At 26.9% G+C, this 7,412-nt stretch overlaps 1 long non-coding RNA gene across 1 annotated transcript in view; it reads left to right on the top strand.

Annotated features, from left to right (window-relative positions):
• The window catches only part of LOC124419151, a 144,268-nt gene extending 137,297 nt beyond the window's left edge, over positions 1–6,971 (top strand). Inside the window, exon 4 of the long non-coding RNA XR_006940436.1 lies at positions 6,906–6,971. This is a non-coding gene — a long non-coding RNA (uncharacterized LOC124419151). The remainder of the gene's footprint in view (positions 1–6,905) is intronic.
• Positions 6,972–7,412: the final 441 nt, after the last annotated feature.

The following is a 7,412-nucleotide window of genomic DNA, read 5'->3' as shown; positions in this document are numbered from 1 at the left end:
AACTAGAACTGAACTAGAACTGAACTAGAACTGAACTAGAACTGAACTAGAACTGAACTAGAACTGAACTAGAACTGAACTGAACTAGAACTGAACTTGAACTGAACTTGAACTGAACTAGAACTGAACTAGAACTAGAACAGAGTTTCAATAAAAAAAATAATTTATTATTTCATATACGAAACTAGCAATATCTTCCTTTTTCCTTTAAAACCCGGTAGTTAACTCATACATTCGCTAATGATAATTTTATTAACTGTTTAACTTATTGCTTAATAAAATAGCTGAAAAGTTTAACAATAAATCGTTTTCAGTACAAATGGCAGAATATTTGAATAGATCCAAATTATTTTCACATTTACATTTAAACCAAAAAACAGCAAACGAATTCAAAAAAAATATATTCTTTTTAATTTTTTTTTTTGCAACAGTAATAAAAAAACTCCATTTAATGCGTATTGAAGCAGTAACTAGCATCGACAGTTTGTAGAATAAAAGAAAAAATCAATTTCAATTGCATTTCATCACTACCGCAATGATAAATTACTTTTCCAATTGCATTTATTTTGCCAAATAAAATATGTTTATAGAAAAAAAGAAACACACAGAAAATCACATCATCATCAAACAAATATCTACCAAAAAAAAAAAAGATAAAAAATTATACGCTTGTTATATTGAGTTACAATGTCATTAATATGTTTTTATTTTTGTTTAAATTAATTTTATGGCAAAAAGGAAATTGTGTTTTTAAATAAAGTTGCAATTTCTATGGGGTTTATGTATGAAAAACATGCAGATTAAATTAACAAATATAATGTGTGTTTGTGTGAGATTTTTATTTTTTCAAATTATTTGTGAGTGAAAATTTACATGGTTATTTAATACATGTGACAATATTTTAACTTTTTCTTTTTTGTTTTTATTTAAAATGTTGATGAATAATATTGAGATTTATGCGTGTTGGTAAGAGTTAAGGTTTTTCCCAGCAGTTCAAGGTGACTGTCTTGAACTAGTGTTTTGCTTCTGAGTTGTAGAATTTTTTAACTGATTTTATTTTGCCCCTTTCATTGAACTGTGCTTGGTTTAAACGTACTTTAAAGAAGTCTTATGTGACTTGAGGACACTAAAGAGACGTCATTGATTTATAACTTAAATCATCCACAAATATATAATGTGAAAACTACTGTCTAAAAGCGATACACTGAAACCTTGGAAATCTGTTGAGTATTTACAACCACAAAATAGGCATTTTACTATCGCCATCATCAACATCAAAACATGATAATGCAAGCACGTACAAGGGCTCAGGGTCATTTTTGTTTTCATTTTGTATTACTAGTCGAAAGGTTTTGTGTAACTAATTTAAACATATTATTGAAAATAAAATATAAAAAATATTGCACTCATAAACACACAAGATACTTGAGTCCTTTTTAAATTTCTGATTACTTTCAAAAAGAATAAAGAACAAAATATTGTTGCTTGTTCGTGGATATTCCATAAATGATCTAACTATTTATGAAGGTCCTTTCTTTTTTCCCTACATTTCTAATAAAAGACAAAAAAAAGGAAAAATTGAATTAAAAAAATGTAAAATATTTCACTACAATCTCATGTCCATTTTATTTTGTCAAATATCTAGTATCAACAATGTAATATTTTTCTGATTTTAACAAATTATGACGGATTCATATGTAAATTACAAAAATACGTGTAAAAATAAAAACAAAATTAAAACAATCTCTTATAATTTTCAACTTTAAAACAGCCATACTAAATCTACAATATAGTACTATTCAAATATATGTATGAAATTACGTGTTTTATTTATTGCAACAAAAAAACCTCTCATAATGTCAAGAACAACACACAGGCGGCATCAGTAGCAAACGATATCATCAACATTAACAGAAACAACAACATGACGATAATGAAGATGATGACATTGATGTTGTCATCATAACATACAAGTAGCATGAATATGAATGATGTATGTATGCACACATGCATCAATAACTTGCATTGGCCATGGCTAATTTGGTTTGGTCAAAATCAGACAGGAACACCAGCACCATTGCCACTTGTTTAACAAATGTAGCAATTTTAAAGCATAAATGTAGGAGTACATTGTTTCATCATCATATCAGGTTCAATTATAATGAAAAGGACGTAAATGCGTAGTTGATTATTAAGGAGGACAAAAAAATAAGTTCAATTCTAGTTCTCGTGGACTAATATTTCAGCTCTAGTTCAGTTCTATTTCTCTTCTAGTTCAGTTTTAGTTCAGTTCTAGTTCTGTTCTAGTTCAGTTCTAGTTCAGTTCTAGTTCAGTTCTTGTTCAGCTCTTGTTCAGTTCTAGTTCAGTTCTAGTTCAGTTCTAGTTCAGTTCTAGTTCAGTTCTAGTTCAGTTCTAGTTCAGTTCTAGTTCAGTTCTAGTTCAGTTCTAGTTCAGTTCTAGTTTAGTTCTAGTTTAGTTCTAGTTCAGTTCTAGTTCAGTTCTAGTTCAGTTCTAGTTCAGTTCTAGTTCAGTTCTAGTTCAGTTCTAGTTCAGTTCTAGTTCAGTTCTAGTTCAGTTTTGGAATATTTCTACTTCAGTTCATACTAATTATCTTTTTCGTTCCATTAACTTATGTGTTTCTTACCCTCAAATCAAATATATATTAAGACCCGGTGTTTTATTGAATACTTTAGATCTTGTTAGAATAAAAAGATAATAATAAAAGACCACTTAACACTATATACTGTGGTCTGGCAAACAATTAAGATTCAATTTTCACACAAAAACCAACCAAAGACAGTAAAAATAAAAAGGAGCTGAAAAAAATTTTACCAAAAAAGTGAAAATTATACAGGCTTCATAAAGTTTTATTTTCGTTGCGCAACAGAATTTTTTTTTTACAAAACCAACATAATCATAAAATCTAACAAGTGTTGAAAGAGAGTAAAGAAAAAAAGCTATACAAGGTCTTACAAAAATATACAATCACATTTTGTAAAATATACAAGTTTGTATGTAAGATTTTTCATTATGAATGATTTTTAGTTGTTGTTGCAGTTGTAAAAGTAGTAGTGGTATTGTTATTGTTACAATTTTTTTCTCTTACTACCCACTGCTCATTTATTTCAATTGTTATTTTTATGTGCCTTAAGTTATACTACAATTTCCTTTTTGTTTTTTTTTTTTTTCTACCCAAAAGTATTGTACTTTTTTGTTGGGGGATAACTACATTTTTATGTTATTTTTTTTTTTGTAACAAGCTTTCTTTTTTTTGGGCCGTCTTTTTGTTACTACTTCCACTTTTTAACATTTTCTACCATCATAATAAATGATCAAAGCGGTTTTTATATTCATCATCCGTTTTGTGTTGTGGAAAAGGGCGAACAAATCAGTAGAAGAAGAATAAGGCAACAAGTATGATGAACAGGAAAAAGAAAAAAATTATTACTGAACGCTAATGTTGTGTAGTGAGTAAGAAAAGTGACAAAAATTTGCAATTTTTAAGCTGTCACTTGACTTTGTAAATTACAAACCATCATACCAGTCGTTGTTTTTTTTATTTGTACATACATTTGTTGTTACTTTTTTTCTTCCAATTGCTTTAGCTCTGCCATAAAGGGTTGCAAGTCTGTTTGCAGGGGCTTTATGTCGGCAATTTGAATTTATATTTTTACATATTTTTTTTTTCATTTTGAGGTTTTTGTTAAAAAAATAAGGAATATTGTCAGTTATTCTCCCTGTTTTGCATATTTAACCTCATTTGCTTGACTTGGTTTCTATAAGAGAAAAAAAATACTATTATCCTAAAAAGAATTTAAGGATAATTTCAATAATGATTTTAAATGAATTTAATGTTTGACAATTACATTGATGTCATTGATTAAAATTTTACGAAATGTGAAAATTTTTCTATAGAGGAAATATTAAAATTTCTCTATAGAAAATTCTTACAAATTTTAGGAAATCTTCTATAGAAAGATTCTCAGTTTCAGAGAAATTTTTTATGAAGAAAATTACTAAGACTTAAATTTCTTAGACATTTTCTCTACAAAATCATTATGTTTCTAAGAAATTTTCTATTGAGAAATTATTTGAATTGCTAAACAAGTTTCTACAGAGAAAATACCTTACTTTCTTAGAATTTTTATAAAGAGAAATGCTTTTAAATTTTGAAATTTCTCATCTTAAGAAAAGTCTCTCATTTTCTAAGAAATTTTCTCTAGAGCATTTATCTCATTTTAAAATTTAAATAAAGAAAAATTCGTGCAGATTCTAAGAAATTTTCTTCACAGAATATCTTTTGGTTTTAGAGAAACTTTCTATAGAAACAATTAGAAAATATCTAGCTTTTTTAGAATTTTTATGACATTATCACAAAGAAACTTTTAGTTTCGAAGAAATTTTCTATAGAGAAAATATAAATAAATAAAAAAATTTTTGAGAAATTTTCTATGGAAAAAGTTGCTTTGTTTAAAAAAAATTTTTGTTGGCCACATTCTAAAAATTTTTCTATAGAGAAAATCACACAATTCTTATGAAATATTCTATAGAGAAAATTTGTCGATTTATGAGAAAGTTTTATAAGAAAACTCTTTAATTTTCAGAGAAATTTGCTATAGAGAATTTATCTCCTTTTCTTAGAATTTTAATAACAAAAAAATTTTTCAAGATTCTAAAAAATTTACTACACAGAAAGTCATTTCGTTTTATACAAACAATCTTTTAATTTTTATCAAAAAATCACAATCAATTTCTAAAAAAAATTGTTTATAAAGAAAATATCTCTCTCTGTTAAGAAAATGCACAAAGAACCATTTAGCTTAAGAGAAATTTTTTATAGAGAAAATCTCTTAATATCTGAAATGTTTTCTAAAGAAAAAGTACCTTTTTTCAAAGAATTTTATATTTGTCTCTGTCTGAGACATTTTCTATAGCGAAAATATGTCAACTTCTAAGAATTTGTCAAGAGAGAAAATCTCTCAATTTTGAAAAACTTTTATTAAAAAACTCTAATTTTCTGTGAAATTTTCTAAACACAGAATCTTTTTGTTTTAGAGAAACTCTCTTAAATCTCTTAGTATCTGAAATGTGTCTATAAAAAAGTCCCTTTTCTTGAAAGAATTTTATGTTTGTCTCTTTCTAAATAGAAAAAAATGACAATTTCTTTGAATTTATCTATAGAGAAAATTTCTCAATTCTTATGAAATAATCTATAGAGAAAATTCCTCAATTTCTAGGAAAGTTTTATAAGAAAATTCTCCCATTTTCTGAGAACATTTTCACAGAATCTTTTGGTTAGAGAAAAACTTTTGTAAATCTCTTAATATCTGAAATGTGCCCCTTTTCTTAAAAGAATTTTATATTTCTCACTTACTCAGATATTTTTAATAAAGAAAATATGCCAATTTCTTAGAAAATATTCTATAGAGAAAATTTTATGAAATATTCTATAGAAAAAATTCCTTAATTTCTAAGAAAGTTTTACAAGAAAAGTCTTTATTTTCTGAGAAATTTTTTATACATAAAAACTTTTGGTTTCTAAAAAAAATTTTAAAGAAAAATTTCTAAATTAAAAAAAAGTATGAATGTATAGTCGGACATTGCCGACTATATGATACCCTACACCAGTCAGTATGTTAAAAAAGTGGATAATTTTAAAAAAATAAAGCATTTAATATGTTCTTTAACCGTATTGTGGAATATTTTGACGAATTGTTGAGCAAAAAAAAAAAAAAATAGATTTTCTACAAGAGGGCTCATGGGGAGTAAGGGTAAATATGGGCCTATCCTTATATATTTTGGTAGAGGAATTTACGTCTACTTCAAAGTTGTTTATGTAGATTTTAATCGTTTTATTAGAAATTATATGTAAATTTTAACCTTCAAGACATTTTCTAAAGGGGAGTTTGTATGGGGGATAGGGTCAAATAAGGCCCGTCTTTTACAGTTCTTTAAAACTAAGTTTTGCAGATTGACGTAATAGAACATTTAACGTAATTATGAGCCTAAAGGCCCAGTTCGCGGTACGGTTGTAGAGGGGCTAGGCGGAATAATGGACCGATTTCAACCATTTTCAATAGCGATCGTCCTTCAAGCAGGAAAAGAGTATGTGCCAAATTTCATAATTATCTTGAAAATTGCGACCTGTAGCGTGTGCACAAGTTTTATATGGACACAGACACAGACGGACGGACGGACGGACGGACATATAAACATAAGCACAAACGCATAATATCCTCCCCACTATAGTGGTGTAGGGTATAAATAGCGATTTATAGAAAAAATATCTCAATTTTTGTTGAGAAAATTCTTTAAATTTTTAAGAAAATTTGTTTAAAGGAAAGGAAAGAAAATTGTATTTAAAGTGTTTAAATCAACAAATTTTTACTTTAAATTCATTTTTAATCAGTTGATTGTTTTCTTTAAAACACACTTTCCTTAAACTAAACACACGAAAAAGAAGAAGTTTTCACCCATTGTTCTTATTTGTGTTTTCATTAAGTATTTCTTTCGTCTTGTTCTTTTATATTCTCATAACTTTACAACTGCTGACAACAGGAAATGTTATCTTCATTACTACAGCGTCTCATTTCCTTTTGCAAGACTAAATGAATAAAATATTTTTTTGAAGGACATTAGAAGAAAATACGTAAGCAGCCACATCTACCCCCGCAACTTACTCTTTACATACTTACTATATACACCTAAAAGGAAATAAAGTGATTATGAATAACAAAAATGAAAAATTTTTCTTTATAGAAAATATTTTCCATAAAGAAAATATTGCATTTTAAGAGAAATTTTCTACAAAAGGAAATGTTTAATTTATAATAAAATAAAATTTTTTTAAGAATATTTTCCATTTAAGTTAAATTTTTTATATGTTCATCTTGTTTACTTTCAGATTTGGTTTAAAATCGTCCACCATAATTCATACACTCACTTATCGGTTCATTCAGCTTAAAATAAGGTAAGTTGCTCTTACTTTAAATTTTATTTATTTCTGTTTTTCCTTTTAACTAATTTAGTTGCTTTTATCTACCTGCTTATTGCAAAAGCAACTTCTTCTGCATTCCTTTCTACACATTCCAACGTCATTTTGTGCTTATTACACTTATAAGAGTATTTATTTCTTAAGATTTGACACCCTGGTTGAAAAAATTTCAAAAAAAAAAAAATTTTCAAAAAAAAAAATTACTTTATTATAAAAGAATGAGCGAAAAACGCAACAAGCAAAAAAAAAACAAACTTCTAAGAAAAATACGCATATTTTTCTTTAGAAAAATCATAATTTTTTCCTTCCTTCCTTCCTTCCGTTCTTTCTTGTTTTCAGTTACACTCCCTTCATTCCTGTATAAGAAAAGAAGATTAATTAGGAAAAATATGAAAATTGTTTTGATTCATTACCAGT

This window comes from Lucilia cuprina, chromosome 3, assembly GCF_022045245.1.
Source record: "Lucilia cuprina isolate Lc7/37 chromosome 3, ASM2204524v1, whole genome shotgun sequence".
Taxonomy (NCBI): Eukaryota; Metazoa; Arthropoda; class Insecta; order Diptera; family Calliphoridae; genus Lucilia; species Lucilia cuprina.
This window is presented reverse-complemented; position numbering and strand designations above follow the sequence as displayed.